A 20995-nucleotide genomic window follows, 5' to 3' on the forward strand; every position below is an offset into this window, starting at 1 on the left:
AATGTCCCTATCTTAATAAGCCTAGATTTCAAAAGAGATTTTATTATTTACTGCTATGCTTCAAAGCATACATTGTCTAGAATCTTGACCTAGAGAAATGATTAAGATGATGAAGCCTCGATTTCTTTCATGAGCATCCCTTTGAAAAAGCATGAGCTAAATTACACTCAAATGGAGAAGCATGCATTCACTATGGTGAAGGTAGTGAAATAGTTTAGGTATTATATTTTGCATTCTCATTCTACTATGTATCGAAAACAATAGTTGAGAGCATGCTAACTCAAAAAGAGATTGAGATAAAAAAGAGGGAAGTGTGGGTGGCCAAGATTCAAGAATATGACCTTACAATTAAACCTACTAATTTGGTTAGGGGTTTGGTTTTATGTAAATTGATAGAAGAAAGTGGAGAGTTTTTGCTAGAATACACAACTTTGCACCTACCATTTTGCTAGTTAGTTCAATTGATCCTTGGGTTTCTAATGTAGTATACTTCTTGACATATGGTGAATGCCTCATGAATTTGAGTTATAAGGAAAAATGAAACCTCATGTTGAAAGCAGCAAAGTATGTAATTTCTCAAGGGATGTTGTATAAAAGAGGTATAAATGGGACCTTTCTGAGATGTGTAGATAGTAAAAAGTAAAAGAAAATATTAAAATTATATCATTCAAATGTTTGTGGTGGGAATTTTTCCTCAACTATAATTGCTTTAAAAATTTGTAGAATTTTTTTCTACTGGCCAGATATGTTTAAAGATGCGTACTTGTATGTGAAAGATTGTGAGAAGTTTAAACTCTTGATAGTCCACTCTCATCTTGTTGCACTACTACTAATGCCAGTAGTGATTGATGAACCTTTCCATCAATGGGTTATAGATTTCATAGGACCCTTAAATCCTCCATCTAGTGCTAGTCACATATATATCTTAACTACCATGGATTATTTCACCAAATGTGTGGAATAAATCCCAACTAAGAAGGATAACTCACAAGTGGTGTATGAGTTCTTGATGGAGTACATATTTGTTAGGTTTAGGGTTCTAAAAAAGATAGTGGCAAATAATGCAACCTATTTCTCATCTGAAGAGATTTTTATGTTTTTCTATGAACATAGCATACCATTGGCACATTCTTTGGATTATTTCCCTCAGGGCAATGGGTAGGCAGAGTCTAGTAACAAGAACTTGGTCACTATAATGAAGAAATTGGTAAGTGATACTACTCAGAATTGGCATAAGAAATTATATGATGCACTATGGGCTAACAGGATTATGCCTAAGAGAGCTATTGGTATCACCCCTTTTGAATTGGTCTATGGAGTAGGATTTCAAGTATTATTACCTCTGGAGTTATCTATCATGAATTTGTAATCAGTAATAAGGGATCCATTTTTTTGAGACTCCTTAGAAAAAAGATTAATGTATTTGAATAAACTAGAGGAAGAAAGAGATAAACTTATGGATCACATTACTGAACACCAGATGAAAGTAAAATAGATTTTTTATATGAGAGCCAAACCTCACAATTTCACAAAGGGAGATGAAGTTCTTTTATGGGACAAGAGGAGGGAACCCAAATGAGTACATGGTAAATTCAATTCATTGTGGAAAGGTCCATTTATTGTCACAAAAGCTATTGGTCTGAATGCTTTCCACCTGAGTTACCTATATGGTACTAGCCTACCCTTTACTTATAATGGACAAGACCTAAAATTTTTGAAATTGTAATCCCACAAAGGCCCTTCCCATGTATATATCCTTTTTGGCTTTCTTGTTTGTTTTTGTTCTATTTTCTATCATGTCCTATTTGTGTGTTCTTTTGGTTAGTTTTGTTCCTAGCATTATGAGTTCTTTGTGTACTCTATGTACACAGTCCCTAATTAGAGCCCCTATTAGCCATAGTTTTGAGTTTCCATTATAAATGTTTAGTTCCTTTTTGAAACCCAACACCTTACATTAGGAAAGTTCCTCTCATTTTCTCCTTTTCAAGAGTCATCATGTCTTGCATATAGAAGTCACTCTTGTGATGTCTTTTTGTGAGTCTTTGTCTTCAATTGCTTCAAATCTCTTCGAATCTTGGTTTGAAGTAGTTCAAAGTAGTTCAAAGAAAGCTTTTTGATACTAATTTTTTTTTGTAGGTGGGACCTACTAAGTGTAGTGGAGACATTTACTTGAACCACTTTGAACCTTGGTTGAAAGTAGTTCAAAGCAGTTTTATTACTGAGGATTTTGCACACAGATATTAATGATTCTTAAAAGGACAATAGTTCTTGAGAAATTAAATAAGGTGTTAGAGTAATGATTAAAATGTCTTGTCTAATTTATCATTGCTTGAGGTGAAGACTGAGTTGTCAGCATGATTAAAAGAGAGGCAAGTCTGTCATTTGGGGGTCAGATTGGATGTCAGGAGTTTATAATCATTGCAAGAACACTCACAAAGGGTGACCATTTAATGAAGGAGTCTTGTCATAGTTTCAAGTGTGAAAGTTAAGCCACCAAAATATCACCATGAATACCTCATTATAAGGTGGTACTTTCACCAGCATGTTTCCTTACCTTTTAAAACACTAGTTTCCCACTTAATTGTTCTATCATGTGCAAAGGCAAATTATAAGCGGAGCAATAGTAAACGAAGGGCAGTGGTTTAGTTTTCCTTCAGCTATTTATAGGTGAGAATACAAGAAATACCTTGTCCTTTCTTTTGCTTGTTACTTTGAAGAACAAGAGTAGTGTTGGGTTTTTCTTTCCTTTATTTAGAATGAGGTCTATTTTGCATTTCTTTGGGAATATTTCTAGTCTTGAGTGTAAGAGACCTGTCATTTTTTACACTAATTTAGAAGGAGAAAAGGTTGAGAAGCTACATGTGATTTTTTTTGAGCAATCTAATGAGGTTAATGGTTTTTTAGAAGTCCTAACAAGTAGTCTACTCGAAGGTACTTCTTTTCCCCCCACCCTCTTAAGACCTAAATTGCTTCAGTTGTACATTGATCACTATGATGCAAGAACCAAGAGTATTTTGAACAAAGATAGGGAACCAATATTGTCCATCTCTAGGGAGACTATCTCATTAGAGTTGTTTCTACCTAAGTGCACCTTTGCAACTTTTAGCCGTACTCAATCTCTGATTGAATACCAAGAGAAACTAGACAAGTACCGTAACATATTGGTTAGGAAATGGATAGAGACTAACTATAAAGATTTTTTGAGGTTGCCCAAAATAATCACTAAAGATCACATGCAGCCTAATGTCCATGATCTCATGGTTTTTCTACACATGGTTAAAAGGTCTACTAATATTTTCCTCTTTGAAGATTGGATGCACCGTTACATAGATATTATCTTGAAAGTAGAATAGTTTCTAGATTGGGCAGAATTTATAGGTAGTTCACTAAGGAATTAGATCAAACATTCTAATATATCAAGAGAAGATTTCCATATGTCTTCCTACTTGACCTATTGCATTGCCTATGTTAGCAATATTACTTCCCTTCCCCATGAACCCTGGAACTAAGATGTAAATGTTTACTAATATTGCCCCCTACTACAAAAGGACAAAATGTTGGAGGAATTTAGAAAAACACATAATGTTTTGATGGAAAGTGTACATTTGAACCTTAGAAAAGCACCAATTTTGAGGATATCTCCAGAGGCCCAAATGCTTGTTCATACATATGGAGGCTCTTTCATTTAGTTTCTTAAGTTTACATACCTACAAGTAGGAGGATTTGAAGAAGAACCCATGAAGCTATCTCAGTATGATTTTTAAAAAAAAAATATTATAGTTGAGATATGTAGGAGATAATTTTTTATCATTAAAGATAGTCAGCCTTAGGAGAAGTGGGAGTCCATTTTTCCTACTAGATTTGGTCATTTAGCTTGTAGTAATATGATTTGATGTAGTGCAAGGTAGGAGAATCCCCAAAGGATATTTCCTAGCCCTCAGCTATATAACCACATAGCAGAAACACAACAACAAGAAGCAAAAATGCAAGATTTGATGCCAAATCATAATAATTTATTCATAGATACAACTAATTACATGCAATATGCCTGGTTGCAAGGCCTTCTAGGTTAGGGCCAAATATAGACAACTATTACAAAATTAGTTTTGCAAGACCCCTCAAGATCCAACTCACAACATATCTTAGCTAGCCCAGATCTGTAACATAACAATAATCTGGAAGAAACCACCAAGGAAATCTAAACTTATGCTCACAAGCCTATCAAGAAATCTCCTTGTTTTCTAGCTACAACCATAGCTCTGCTCCAATTTATCCAAGATCTAAGTGTAGACTACCTAACATTTGGTGTTCTATCCACACATTCTCAATTTCATCACAATTCTATTGTAAACTGCCTCACATTTGGTGCCCTATCCTCTAACACAGGAAAACTCACTCTTTAGCTACTCTCTACACTTCAAGATTGATAATAATCACTAAAAGACTTCACCATAACCCCTACTTATACCAATCTAAGCCACAAGTTGGCCCCAAATGAAAAAACTAACATTAAATACTTGAAGAGCCACAAGTTTAGATTTCCTTGGTGGTTTCTTCTAGATTATTGTTATGTTACACATTAGGGCTAGATGAGATATGTTGTAAGTTGGATCTTGTTAGATCTTGTAGAATTGATTTTGTAATTGATATTTGTATTTGGCCTTAACATGGAAGCCCTTATAGTCAGGCATATTGCATGTAATCAATTATATTTTATGAACAAATTATTGTAATTTGGTATCAGATCTTGCATTGTTATTTCTTGTTGTTGTGTTTCTATTGTGTGGTTAAATTTTGGACGCTAGGAAATCTCCTTTGGTGATTCTCTAGCCTTGTACTACCTCAGATATTATTAGATCAAAGTTTGTTCCTAAGTGTGTGAACTAATCACTGAATTTGTGGCAGTTTACATCTGGACTTGGGTTGGAGAAGTAGATCTGATTTGATCTTGATTTGATGGTGGATTTTCTTTTTGGAGTCCTAATTCTCTTGGTTGTGAGGTGGTAGATCATGGTTTTAACTTGAAATTGTAGAGGGCTTGTAGATGGGTTGATGGATGCAAAGATGGAAGACCGGTTTTGTTGAGGCATGATCATAGAGAGTTTGAGGATTATAGATCTGTGGTCCTGGACTTGTGATGTGGTACTTGATTATTCATGCAAGGTGGAAGGTTGATATCTAACTTGAAAAAAATTTGAGGTTGTCACAAGGAGTGTGGGAAGGATTTGTTGTAGAGGGTTTGCAAATATCTTAGAAGATCACTCTAAAAGGATTGGACCTTGAGATGATTACAAATCTCCATGATGTGTTGGAAAGGAGGTTTTTGGAGATGTCTGCTTGGGTTGAAGCTAGTTTGGTTGATCAAACTAAGAAGGTGGTTACTTAGTTTGTAACTAGTTTAGCTGATCAAAATAACGATAGGATGAGGAAGGCATTCATAGATGTTTTTGGAGCTGGAGTCTACCAATTTAGAAGAGAGTTGTTTGGCTGGTTAAGAGACTTGTTCATGAGAGAAGATGACATGACAAGTTCAAGGTGGAAGAGGTTGGTTTTGTTGATAAATTTGTAAAGTTTGATACAAAACTTGTAGAGTACCTGAAGGTTGTTGCTAAAGATATCCCTAACCTTGTTGATGTTGGGATAGGTACTATTTTTCATGATTAGTCATTTTGATATGACATGAAAATTTTAGAGCACTTGGTCATGGATGATCTGGTTGTTGTTGGAAATGAGTTGTGTGTTGTAGATCATCTTGTTGTAAGCAATGGGATAGTTGGGATTGTGAGTTTGGCATGTGTTGATGGAGATCTACATATTGCTGATGATGTAGAGTTTGTTTCTAGTAGTGTGGATTCACTAGTTACTAATGTGGATGAGGGTTTGCTGATGAAGCATTATGTTCAACTTGTTCTTGGGTGTGAGCATGCTGATTGGGTTTCTGATATGTATTTGATTATGATGATTTAGTGGATGAAGCATAGATGGTGGATTTTAGATTTTTTCTACTGACTTTGATGTAGTGGAAGCCTTTGGTAAAGATGAAGTTGGTTGCAAATCTTTCTTTGAACATCAAAGTATGGGATATACTTTTCTATTTACCTGGGGAGTTTGATGCAGGAGAATCAAAATTTAATTTTGATGGAGTTATACTTTTCATGGTTAGGGATGTGTTGGAGACACATTGGGGAACCTTTCCTCATGATTGTATAGAGATTGGATGGATTAAGTTGAAGTTTGAGCTATTTGTACCTTGCTGCTAGAACTGTGTTTTCTAGTTTTTGGGTGCCTATTGTAGACCATGTAACTAATTTTGTGCAATGAATGAGAGACTGAAAATTTTATGGATTGAATAGGGCCTAAATTTATATCTCTATTTAAAGGAAAAAATTTTAATTCCTCATAAGTTGGGAGATATGGAAATTCTCCTGGAGTATCAATTTTTGGTAGTTTTGTGTGATAGTTTTCTATGATTGAGTTGGGATGGAATAGAGGATAGATATGAATTCAAAGAGCTAGAGATACAACTTAGGAACTAGAGGATATATTGGTGGACCTAAGGGCACAAGTGTAGATTCTTCTTGGTGTTCTTATCTAGTTGTGTATTTGGCCTAGCTAAGATTGGTTTCTAAGTTGGATCTTGTAGAACTAATTTTGTAATTGTTGTTTGTATTTGGCCCTAACCTATAAGGCCTTATAGTTGAGCATATTTCATGTAATTAGTTATATTTTATGAATAAATTATTTTAATTTGGTATCAAATCTTGCATTTTTGTTTCTTGTTGTGTTTCTATTGTGTGGCTAAATGCTGGGGGCTAGGACATCTCCTTTGGGGATTCTCTAGCCTTGCGCTATGTCATGATCAATGCCTCTATGATTGGAAGTAACTTTCTTAGTTTTAACCTTAGATTCTACTAGGGAAGGATAGATTTTGATAGCAAAGGTGCTCAACCTTAAGTGTTAATCACTCACAGTTCCTAATTTAGAAGATTTATCAGAAGATTGCAATGATGAAAGAGAGGTGGTTAAAAGGGATCATTCAAGATTAACATTTCCTCAAATTAATTAATTGAAATTCAAGTTCAAATTGGAGGGAATAATTGAAGATGGTTTAGATGCTGCTGAACCCAAATGGGAAGAGGCAAGTGAGAAGAAGCAACTAGGAGTAGACTAGCACCGAGATGAAGAAGATGGTATAAACCTTAGGACCAAATCCATTTTAACCTATAGAGATAATTGGTTAAGAAGAAGGAATATAAACTTAGTTAACAAGAAACAAACTACAAAGTCCCTAAAGGTAGTTTCTTTCTCTGAATCATTAACTTTTGACATAAAAATTTCATCTCATGTTGCAGGTTGGTATTCTAACTCCCAAGAAGCAAAAAAGCAGCAACATCTCTTAAATAAATCATGACTCCTAGAACTAAGTCCAAGACCAAATCTAAGGCATAGACACAAAAGAAATTTAAAAAAGAGAAAATGATGACTCAAGGACAATATCAAAGAGAAGAGCTCACTTTCTAAGATAATCAGGATGGTAATGTAGAATGATAGAGGCCTCAAAGTCAGATCAACCTAGTTTCATGACTCCCATCAAAGGAAATCAAGGGATGACAACTAATTCCACTATTCCACCATGGCTATCAATCTTAGTAAGAAAGAAACATAGTCTTCAATTGGTGTCCATACTAGTTAAGGGCATTGTCACAAAATATGTAGCTCGTGGTTCTAAGAGCAAGAAGATGAAAAGTGACATGCAGTTGATTAAAGACCCTATTACTAGAGAGGTGACAATGGAGGTATCTACCTATAAAAAAAAGGAGGAATCTAGGGAGATTGGGATAGAGGATCTAAAATTTACTACTGTGGAATTGGGCACTATCACCAGAGATATCAGGAATCACTTCTTCAAATTCTCTATAGATCATATGTTGACTCAGTCTGAAAGGGATAGTAAAGAAAATAAAGAACTAAAAAGGCTAGTAATCACTATGGTTGAGTACATAGATTCTTTGATGAATTTGGGTGCTCTTCCATTGATTTAGACTCCACAATATTTTTATCCTAGTTCATTAGATAGCCAAGAATTAGTCAAACAAATTGATGCAGGAGCATCCAGCGGTGTAAGGGCAATCTTATATCACCCAAAAATATTTTTAGAAAATTGTTTCTATTTAATGTGTTTTCATTTCTAGATACCCATTTGGGTTAAATAAAGGTTCCAACTCTCATAGTTCCACTATTAGTGTTTTGGGTTAGAGTTTTTTAGCACCTTGGGATACGTGAAAATTCTAAAACAGTAGGACTACGTAATGGAGACATAATTATGGTGAGTTAGAGGGTGTAAATTGGAGTGATTTTTATATTTGTAATTCAAAACACTCCAAATTAAGAATCAGGTCACAAGGTTTCATGGTTAGAAAGATATTGCAATTTTTTGGTTCCTGGAGACCTCCTAAGAGCACTTCAACATTAGATATGGGGCACTAAATGGCCTTGTACGGGGCCAAAAAATAGGGGGTGAGAAAAGCTATCCATAGGGCTATAGAGTGCGTCAAGAGGTTTTTGGAACTGTAAATGGTTCATCAATCAAAGTTACGCTTCAAAAGATATGCCTCCCAGAAGTTGGACTACTATTTTTGGATTCTTCCAATTTTACCCTAACTTCTAACGTAATTTTTGGAACCTTATATTTTGGTGATGGATGTCAACTAGCATATTCTAGAATGTATTCCTAACCCTAAACCATTCATGACTTATTTAAGAACATTTCTAGCATTGTAAAGGCAACTCTTAGTGGAGTTAGAGAGAAGGTACTGTGTAGAGGATTTCTTTCTCTAAAATTATACTATTGTAAGCCCATAGGGAATTTTTCATTGATAATAATATTTCCCTTTTCTTGTGTGTTCATTCTAGCCTTTGTATGTGTCTCCATCAAGTGGTATCAGAGCTAGTTTTCCTAAGTGTGTAGACAAAGCCCTGACTGTGAGGCAGTTTGCACCAGGACTACGTGGTTGTGAGTTTGAGTCAAGAAGATGCCTCCATGAAGAGAGCATGGTGGAAGGGCTAGAGTTCTTAATCCTTAGGAGGTTAGATCCCTCTGGAGGTAGGTTTAAGCATTGCAGGAGGAGATTTGTAGAGGACTGAATGTTGCTGCAAGCAATGAAAGTGAGGAAGAAAATGAAGAAGAAGAAATTGGATAGGAAGGGAAAGGAAAAGGGGAAGTCCTAAATTAGGCACAGGAGATGCTTTTAGGTCCATTTATAAGCTTGGAAAAAGACCTAAAATTGATGTGGATATGTTTTTAGGAAATCTAGACCCGGATGAGTTGATCGACTAGATCAATGAACTAGAGGAGTATTTTGAGTATGAGGATATTAGGGATCTAGATAGGGTTAAGTTTGTGAAGGCCAAAATGAAAGGCCATGCAAAAATCTAGTGGCAAGAGATTCAGCTAGAAAGAAATAAAAGAGGAAAGGAGAAAATCACAAGATGGGATTGCATGGTGGACAAACTAAAGAAGTAGTTCATTCTGGTTGACTATAAGCTTGATTTATTGAAGAAAATGCAAGGATTAAAAAAAGAAGGAAAATATATCGAGGAATATATGGAGGAATTATACTAACTTCTTATTAGGGAATGGTGTGTAGAATAAAATAAGGAGAAGATTTCCCATTACCTCAGTGGGTTACAACCTAGCATTTAGGAGGAGTTAAGTCTGGTTAGAATGACTAGCATTAAAGAGACATACTAGTTTTCCATATGAGTTGAAGAGAAGCTAAATAAAAGGTTTGAAGGAAGGAAAAGAGGGCATAGTCAAGGAGGAAGGGGTTGTAGCAGGTCATTTGGAGGTTGAAATGAGACCCAAAAGAAAAATGAAGATGTGGGTACTAGTAGAAACTAGAGAAATGAGGTTTTCAATCACTCCCAAGATCAAAACTTTGGAGATCAGAGAGGAAGAGGTAGAGGACATGGACAAGGATCAAGAAGAGGAGGCTTCTGTGGTACCCATTTTCATTGCAATGAAGAAGGTCATTGTGCTTTTGAATGCCCTCAACAACAAGGAAGGACAGATAGGAGAGCTAATGGTCAAGAAAGGGTTACTCATGTGGACGAAGATAGATAGTCATCACATTCAGAGGATGTAGAAAGAGGAGAGGTTCTTGTAATGGGAGGGTCTTACTAAGTGGTGCGACTAAACCTAGACAAAGGAGGCATTTGTTTTGTACCAAGTGCAAGTGTGAGGATAAGTGTTGTGATGTGATTATTGATGGTGGCAACACTAACAACTTGGTGTCTGAGGAGATGGTCTCCAAGCTAAAGCTGAAAAGGGAGAAACACCCCTAACCCTATTAGATTGCTTGGGTGAAGGATGATCATAAGGTCCTGGTTAGTGAATAGTGTTTAGTGAAGTTCAAGATTGGGAGTTAACATGATGAAGTTCTCATTGAAATTATTCCAATGGATGTCTACCATTTATTGTTGGGAAGACCATGACAATTTGATAGACATTCTATACATGATGGTCATGCAAACACATACTCTCTAAAAAATGATGGAGTCCACCACAAACTGAAGCCCATGATAAAGGAAGGTGCAAAAGTATGTAGTAGTGCTAGGATATGTCTTGTTTATGGGAGAAATTTTTTGGATGGTATGATACATCAGTGTATGTGTTATGCTTTGATTCCTAGAAGAGATAAGGAGGTCAGTAGTGAAATTCCACCTGAAGTTTCAGGCCTATTAAGTGAGTATGGAGATGTCATCTCTAATAATTTTCTAGGAGGGTTTTCACTAGTAAGGTAGATTAGTCATCAGATAGATTTAATCCCTAGAGCTAGTTTGCCTAACAAGGCTGAAAATAGGATGACTCCTACTAAAACTAAGGAAATAAACATACAAGTTTAGGAGCTATTGAGGAAGGGTTTGATTCAAGAGAGCCTAAGTCCATTTGTAGTACCTATAGTACTAACAAAAAAGAAGGATGGAGAGTGGAGAATATACACAAACTCCCATGCTATAAATAGAATAACAATCAAGTATCGATTTCCTTTGCCAAGAATGGATGATCTTATGGACTGCTTGAGTGGAGCTTAGTGCTTCACAAAGATAGATCTCAAGAGTGGCTATCATGAGATATGGATACGAGAGGGAAATGAGTGGAAGACTACATTCAAAATCAATGAGGGTCTATATGAGTGGTTAGTCATGCATTTTGGACTGATCGACATGCCAACACCTTCATGTGACTTATGAATGAAGTACTAAAAAAATTCTTGGGAAAAATTGTTATTGTCTATTGGGATGATATTTTAATTTTCAGCAAGACTTTAGATGAAAATTTATTTCACATTCATAGAGTCCTTGAAAGGTTGAGGGAATAGAAAATGTTGATTAATTTGAAGAAGTGTAGCTTTGTAAAAAAGGAGTTAGTCTACTTGGGGTTTTTAGTATCATCTGAGGGTCTCAAAATGGATCCAGAGAAGGTAAAAGCCATCTTGGAATGGCCTACTCCAAGGTCAACTATTGAGGTGAGAAAATTTCATGGTCTAGCTAGTTTTTATAGAAAGTTCATTAAAAATTTTAGTAGCATATCTGCACCCCTAACTGAAACAATAAGGGGGGATAGAAAAGAGTTCAAGTGGACTACAACAGCTACAAGGAGTTTTGAATTGTTGAAGAAGAAGGTGACAAAATAAGTAGTGTTGGCACTTCTTGATTTTAGTAAAGTGTTCTAGGTAGATTGTGATGCTAGCGATAGTGCTATTGGGGCTATATTGACCCAAGAAGGTAAGCCTATTGCATATTTTAGTGAAAAATTAATGATGCAAAGAAGAAGTATTCTATTTATGATCAAGAGTTCTGTGCAACCGTTTAGGCCTTAAAGAAATAGAGGCATTATTTATTGCCAACAGAATTTTTCTTGTATACTGATCACCAGTCATCAAAATACCTAAATAGCCAAGGTAAATTGAACTAGAGACATATGAAGTGGGTAGAGTTATTGTAGAGCTATACATTTGTATTGAAACATAGAAGTGGAAGGTCTAATAGGGTTGCAGATGCATTGAGTAGGAGATAGTTGTTGCTTATAGTAATGCAAGCTAAAGTGGTTGGCTTTGATGAACTCAAGAATTTTTACCTTGAGGATCCTTATTTTACTGAAGCATGAAAGGCTTGCAAAGAACCTATTATTGTAGACAGAACTAGGTGGCTAGATTATTTGATTCAGGATGGTATATTGTTCAAGGGAATGGAAGGACACTTTGGTTCAGACAAGACCATTGCCATTCTTGGAGAACATTATTTTTGGCCTCAAATGTAACAAGATGTGAAGAAATTTGTGCAGAGTTGTCAAGTATGCCAAGCATCCAAAGGATTTAGTCACAATACTAGACTTTATTAGCCATTACTTGTTCCATCAAAGCCTTGGGAGGACATAAGTATGGATTTTGTTCTTGGGTTACCAAGGACACAAAGGGGTAATGACTTAGTATTTGTGGTGGTTGATAGGTTCTCCAAGATGGCACATTTCATCCCATGCCACAAGACTAATGATGTTGTACATATTGTAGATTTGTTTTTCAGAGAGGTGGTGAGACTACATGGTCTCCCAAAGAGTATTTTTTTTGATAGAGATACTAAATTTGTGGGATATGTTTGGAGGACTTTATGGAAGAAGTTGAGGATAGAATTGAGGTTTAGTTTTACTCATCAGCCGTAGTCTGATGGATAGACCGAAGTGGTAAATACAAGTTTGGGCAATTTGTTGAGGTGTTTAGTGGGAGATAAGCCCAAGGGGTGGGATTTGATTCTACCACAAGTAGATTTTTCTTACAATAACTCTATAAATAGGAGTACTATTAGATCACCCTTCCAAATTGTGTATGGAAGTAGCCCAAGGATTGCAATAGAATTGAGGAAGATGGAGCAAGGGGAGAGGACAAGTGCCAAGGTAGAAGAATTTGTTGAACATATCAATAGCCTACATGAGGAGGTCCATGCACACATTACCCAAATGGATCAATAGTATAAAACTAGGGCTGATCAAAGGAGGAGACACAAGGAGTTCCAAGAAGGGGATATGGTTATGGTACACTTACGAAAGGAATGGTTTCCAATGGGTACTTACAACATGTTGGTGTTTGAAAATGTTACCCATTTCCAATTACCCTGATGAGAACAAGATGCATCTAGGGGTAGCTAACTCCCATTATCAACACATCCATTCAGACACCAGGCCAACTATAAGGCCGTACTCCTTCTTCACTTCAGGCTCTGCAAAACCTAGGCGGGTGAACCTCTTTAGATCTGACTATGTGACCAGTGCAATAACCATATTCAGGATCTATAAAAGCAGACGAAACCCCTAATTCTTCTACACTCAATCAGGAATCACAAACATGAAATAGCTAAGAACATAACTCATGAATGGGGCAAGCTAAGTGTGGGTTAACATTGAATAGCTTTCAACATAAAAGGGAAAAGTGATTTAATATGTTGATATCAGCAAGACCCAAGTATGAGCAACAGAACTTAATGATCCTATCTCTGACCAGTGCCTTATCTATTGGGAAAATAAATGAATCATAAGCATACATCTCCTGGAAACCTCAAACATATCTCTACATCAAGATCCCTGATCTATCTTTCACCTTGTGAATAGACATCTGCTATAGAATGAATCTCATACTCAGAAAATCCTATCATGAAATCTGCAAACCCTGTGACAAATATCAAGTAATTACATGGTTCTTTGTTCCATAAGCAAGACATTTTAACCACATACATTTCAAAATGTAATGCAACCTAATTCATGCTCTTTGATCACAAATTAGAAGAAATAACAGAGCCATAATCAGGAGACAAGATTCAAACTGAACTTCAAACTTCTGTTGCACTTTATTTGTTTTTGTTGAAATCAAATACATGAAATGTATAGAATATAACTCATAGATCACCTAACAGAAAAGAACTATCTGCATAAAACTTAAAATGATGTTCAATACAAGAAGAAATGCTGAAGAATGGTTTCTCAGTGCAAAAAATGGAACCCTTCCAAATGAAGAAAGAAAGAAAGATATAGCAAGAAATGAATTCTCGGATCTGATATGCAATTGCCAGGTGTCCACTTGAAATCCAATCCTCTGTAACTGAAAAACCTCTTTCTTCTTTCATCCCTTCTGATCTGATTTTGTTTCATCATTAATCTGTAACAAACTTAAAAAATATCCTTGCCTAATGATGAAAACCCTTTACTTGCCAAAATATTTGATTGCCCCATGAAAAAGCTAGTGAAAATGAGTTTTTACTGAGTAAATTAGAACAAATTCGACCCTAACTGCATTTCCATTTCCTTCTATTGATATCCAGGTCATTATCTTGACAAAAAACAAATCTGAACTTCCTGGTATGAATATGGTTGCACTTTAGGTACCTGATAGAAAACCTCATGTAGCTCAAACTGACTGATACCTGTGCAAAAATTGACTCCAGAATTGGAAAGTTTGTCTTCTCCCGATTCCGACGATATATGATAAGGCATACTTTGCCTTCCAGAAATGCCCAGAATCTCGATTTGAAAAATACTCCTCTGGTAGAAAGTTCATACTTGCAACTTTGATTTTTTTTAAAAAAAAAATCAAATATCTAAATTAATCCAAAGTTCAGACTTCTATTAAAACCCCTTTGATTTTAAAACTCATTCACGTGCAAACCTCTTTTTTAGAAAATAAATAAAAACTATTTTTGCATTCTTCAAATTCTCTCCTATCCTTTGAATCTAGGGTTAAATCTCTATTAGCCGGGTGACACGTGTCACTCCTTGACTGGTTTGAGCTTCTACAACAGGCACCACATCATCTCTCACTGGTCTTGCCACCTCAGCATTGCTACATCGCCATGGTAACCTCCTTGCATCTTCTCCATGGCGACACAACGATGATCGTCAGATTGATCCATGTGTTGACATCCTGAGCTTCATCGCCACATCAGCGTGCTAGCATCTTTAATTAAAATTTTTCTACTCGTCTTGCTCTGACATCACGCAAGTCAGCTTCATGGGTCCCACTTACAAACTGCAACCTTTCCAAGAGCTCTCACTCCAATTCATATTGAGATATGTGTTGCTTTGTATTTAAACATATCATGATTTCACCCACAGGGCATGTGGGATAAAACATCAGAATCATTTTCCTGCGCTTCCCTCTTTCTATATCGCATGGGAGCCTTGCCTGCAGATATGTTTTTGGTGGTATTGTGTCTCTGTATTTTCCGCTTCTATGCGTGGGGTCTCTCATGTTCTTAATGCCTTGGCCATTCCCATCGCTAGATTTTTATTGCGTGGGCTGATATTTATTGCATGACATCTTTTCTATCTGCAGCTTGTGTCTATATTATAGCGTGGAATTGCTTAATCTACCTGCGTGATGGCTCTTTTATGGTGCAGGTATGTGAGTCTTCTTTCAACGTCCCCTGCGGCTTTTCAGGTCCATCTTACCTCTTGGTCAGGCTGCTCTTTTCTCAGCATTTGCATGGTATTTTGCCTTTCCATGCAATGTCTTTCTTGACCAGCGGCTTGACTAATCTATTTTAAAGCGTTAAGAATCTTCTTTCTCTTGTTCAATGGGGTGGGCAACTCTGTAACTCTCCTTGCCCTATGCTTGGATATCTTCATTCTTTTAATAAAAATCAAATTGTAGAGGTCAAACTTTGACTCTCAGGAACAATAGTGATCTTGGCATGTTGAGCGTCTTTCACTCAAGGAAATTAGACTCTTGGGTCTAAAACAATGGAGTCTTAAAAATAAAATCATTTATAGTTTAAACTAGCATATTCTAAAGATATTCTATGTTGCCCTCTTAGTCAACTCCCTCTTCTTCACATACACAGCTTTTCAATTTGAGGAAAATATCAATTTGGCACATGAACTTTGAACCTCCTTCAATTATCACTTTCATAAGTGTTGTCCCTTTATCAATGAACTTAAATGGATTTGTTAAATTACCAAAGCAATCTCTATCTTTATTTTTATCACCATTTCCCATAAAGCCCAAACATTTTGACAAGATTAGTCGGACCCTTAAGTGGGTCCGGCTAACAAATTTTTCACTTTCGGACAACTGAAAAATCCAAACTAATTCACTGACCTTTTAATATCCACTACAATTTATTTCAATCATCAATTGATCATTAAAATCTCATCTTATCATTTTATGCAACTAGTCAAACTGGTGCCAGCAGGTCCGTTGACTGCCTTTGAGAACTGATTCAAACAACTGACTCGGCTCTGGAAACTAACACATTGAATTCTCTATTCTGTACATTCTCAACCTGTCGAATCTTGTCTCATGACGAATTCAGGGTCAAAAGATATTCATTGTTAAAGTTGCCTGCTCAGAATTACCTGCAAATAAACATGTCAGAAAACAACAAATTGGGCTTGGATTTGGCTCGGAAAACTAGGCAAATGAGCACATGGGAAAATGAAAACTGGGACACTAACTCTATGTCATGAGGTGAATATGAATATGTGATTTGGGCTCATGATGAATAACTGGGCGCAAATGGCGATCAGTCAAAGTGGGCTACTCAGAAATTTGCAAACTGGACATGCTGACAGAAAGCATTTTTGCGAATGGAATTGATTTGGAAAAGTGTGCAAATGGATTCGTCATGGCTTGCAAACGGACACACTTGGAGTATTTTTGGAGGAAAACATAGTGGTACAATCCATTCGATCTCACCAATCACAGATTAAGAGTTATGATATCACGAACAGGGGTTCTGATCAATCTGCAAATGCTGACACCAGTAAAAGTTAGAAATTCCATTTGGAATCGCGTTTGAAAACTGATCAAATGGATTCGTCAAGGGCTGAAACTTGAAATGTGACAAGTCTCTGACATCTAAAATGCAACGCAAAAGGAATTTCAACATTTGGGTCAACTGGTCAAAAGTTACAACATGTCAAACAGGGCTTCCCAGAATTGTGTAAAGTGCATCAGCATGAAAACAGTAACTGACCAACTTTGAGGGATTCAAAACCTAGTCAAACGGACTCGAAATGACTCGAAATCTGAAATATAGGTTTTTGGATATGGATATTAGGTACTCTCAAAGTGGCAAGTTATGATACAATTTTGGACAAAAGATATTCGAGTTCAAACACAGCCTCCTGTCGCTGTTTGACACTAGGGCAGAATTGCAAATTTGACAAATGCTTGAAACAGGACTTTGCCAAAAGACTCAGAAAGTCAATCTAACTTTACGAAATTCTTAGGCATGCTGAATGGAAGGTGCCAGAAGCGTTAAACACCTTAGGGGTCTCAACTGGACAGCCGGGTACAATCTCATTTAAAAGCATTTATAGGGCTAATTTTTCTCAACAGGGTTCAAAATTGACCATGCAATTTTTAGCACCAACACAACAAGCTAAAGATGAAGAAATTTGGCCCTTATAAAATTTTGAAGAAACATGACTTGGGAAATGCATATGAGGTGGAGTTGCTAGATGGGATTCACATTTCTCTTATCTTCAACATTGCAGACTTAACAGAATATCATGATGATGGCGTAGATGAGGGGTTGATGCTAGAACCATGTCTAATTCCTACTTCTAAGAAGGAGATAGAAGATATTCTGGGTAGTCATGTGAGTAGGAGTACCATAAATAGGCAACATGAAGAGTACTTAGTGAAGTGCAAAGGACAACCAATAGAGGACTCAACTTGGATATCAATAGTGGAGGTTTCCCATTTGGGCTTTCCTCTACCATAAAGTGATAAGGTCACTTTTCAATCTACCCTGGATGTCTGATGCAGGAGCATCCAGTGGTGTAAGGGCAATCCTATATCACCCAAAAATATGCTTATAAAATAGTTTCTATTTAATGTATTTTCATTTCTAGATACCCATTTGGGTCAAATAAAGGTTCCAACTCTCACAGTTCCACTATTAGTGTTCTGGGTTAGAGTTTTTAAGCACCTTGGTATACATGAAAATGCCAAAAAAGTAGGAATATGTAATGGAGCCATAATTATGGTGAGTTATAGGGTGTAAATTTTATGTATGGTTATATTTGTAATTTAAAACACTCCGAAAAAAGAATCAGGTCAAAAGGTTTTATAGTTAGTAAGTTATTGCAATTTTTTGATTCTTGGAGACCTCCTAAGAGGGCTTCAAAGTTAGATATGGGGCACCAAACAACCTCATACAGGGCCAAAAAATGGGGGATGAGTGAAGCTATCCATAGGGCTATAGAGCGCTTTGAGAGCTTTCCAAAAATGTAAATGGTTCGTCAATCAGAGTTACGGTTCAAAAGTTATGCCTCCCAGAAGTTGGACTACCATTTCTGGATTCTTCCAATTTTACCTTGACTTCTAACATGATTTTTGGAACCTTCTATTTTGGTGATGGATGCCAACTAGAATATTCTAGAATGTATTCCTAACCCTTAATCATTCAGGGCTTATTTAAGAACATTTCTGGCATTGCAAAGGCAACTCTTAGTGGAGTTAGAGAGAAGGTACTATGTGGAGGATTTCTTTCTCCAGAATCATACCGTTGTAAGCCCATAGGGAAATTTTAATTGATAATAATATTTCCCTTTTCCTATGTGTTCATTCTAGTCTTTGGATGTGGCTCCATCACAAATACAAAAGGGAAAGTTACTCTTAGATACAATGCATGAGTGGGTATGATCCATCACAAAAGATGGTAGTAAATTTATCCTAGATTTCACTACCACGTACATGAAAGGAGAAGCATTGTTAGGTGAGGTCCAAGCTCTTATTCTGGTATGGGAGGTAGATCAAAGCTGGTGCCAAGCCATTATGTTTTAGGTCCATGAAGTTTAAAAATATTGTGTGTTGAAGCTTCTAAGTGAAAACCTCATGAAGACTATAGAGTCATGCATGATATTCATCCTAAAAAAAAAATTTGTTTGGGAAGATTTGATCTAAAAAGGAGCCATTGAAGAGATAAGATTAGTGGAACTCAAAGTCACTTGAATGCATAAATAACTCTTGAAGGATATGGAGATAGTCAACCCTATAATAATATTATAGTTTGAGGATGACAACATGGACTCTAAAGTTTTAACTAAGAGCTTCAATGATGCCATGTCTACGATAAAGGATAGTGATGCCCCTAATTTTGGAGACTTCACCACCTTGGCCAATATTGAATCAATGTTATATTTGAACAGGGACCTTATGCCAAGATAAAGCCATAGGATTAGGGAGCTCAAGTGGTAGAAAGATGCCTTCAGATCAAGAATACTTAGCCTGAAGAATCCTCACTCCCATGTGATTAGGAATTTTCAAGCACCTTCAAAAGCTAGAAATTAGTCAAGAAAACCATGGTAGATGGAAATAAGCCTTGTGAGGATGTTTAGTTACAAATGGTTATCTTTGATGTTTGAATTTTCAAAACTATTTTAAAACTGTTTCTTTGCTTGTAACCGATTTTCAATTGAAAGACATAGTTTTGATGGAGGTCTTTTGGGGTTTGTAAAAAACTATAAACGCTGGATCATTTGGCTAGAATAAGGTTAGATTTTAGTAGCGTAAAAATACTCTTATAAGTTTAGTATTATTTAAGTTGGTTGGATGAAAATAGTAATAGACAGATAGTAGTATATGCAAAAGTTCTCTCTTAATGACTTTGTTCTTGTGAATTCTTTTTGAATATATATATATATATATATATATATATATATATATATATATATATATATATATATTACTATGCTTTGAAACTTAGTGTTTGAGCATAATCAGCTATAGTTACTTTGTGAGCTATGATGGTTTACATTGTATGGCATCTACTACTATTTCTCCCACAATTTGTATTTGTCTTTCATTTGTGAAAATTGGTTATAGTTGTTGTACAATTTAAGATCATTTTTGAGTCTCAATCATTTGTGGAAAGACTGTGAGCTTTTCAATTCAATGTTAAATTTTTGAAGTTGTAAATCATTACCTCAGTACCTAAGAGTATGTGAGTGTCCCTTCAGCATTTTTTGACAAAAGTGTGCAATCTTTTTGTTTTGATCTTTTGAATTGATTGATAAATTATTCATAAAGGGAGCCATACCTATAAATATTCAAGGGGAAACAATTAACAACATGTTTACCCAACTATTGTGAACTTTATTGGATTTTCCAACTTTGGGCATTGATTGAATTATTGATTTTTGTAGGAAATCACTAAAATAGTAGTAGTAGATCTGAAGAAGATAAGAAGAATGAAGAAGGAATAACCCTTCTAATAAGAAGAGAAAATGATGGTAAGAAAATCTTTAAGCATTGGACTTGTGATGAATATGGTCATTTTGCATCTAAATTTCTTAAAAGAGAGAAAACATTTAGAGGGAAATTTAAGCCTAGAAGAGATAAGGATAGAAATTGTTTATATGCTAATGAGGATGAAGAATTTGATGAAAAATATTAAAGTGAAAGTGATGATGAATTATAATTTGTGTCTATTAAGGAAGATAACCTTTATAGAGAAATTAGAGAAGAAAGAGCTCTAGTTACCCAAGTTGAGGAAAAATTAGATTGGATAATTGAAATTTGATGTTCACGTCACATGATTGGTGATATGAATTAATTTGTTAAGTTCAGAAACCATGATGGAGGTATGGTTAGAGTTGGTAACAATGTAGCCTATCATATTACAGGGATTATGTCTATTACTCTTGATGGTAAAACTAACACTGGTGATGTTTACTTTGTTGATGGTTTGAAACATAACTTGTTTAGTGTTGGACAATTGGTAGACAAGGGATATCTATTACAGTTCATAGAGAAGACTTGCATTATCAAAGATAAATATGGTAAGCTGATTCGTACTAGAACTAGATCTAGAGGTAATGTATTTCATTTGAATCCTACTGAAATAAAATTCTTGGTTGCAAAGGTTGATAACAGTTTGTTATAGCATAGAATGTTTTGTCATATAAACTTTGATCATATTGCAAAAGTTAGCAGTGCAT

The sequence above is a fragment of the Cupressus sempervirens genome, chromosome 6 (assembly GCF_028749045.1).
Source record: "Cupressus sempervirens isolate cs-2001-9-10 chromosome 6, ASM2874904v1, whole genome shotgun sequence".
In the NCBI taxonomy this organism is placed as follows: Eukaryota; Viridiplantae; Streptophyta; class Pinopsida; order Cupressales; family Cupressaceae; genus Cupressus; species Cupressus sempervirens.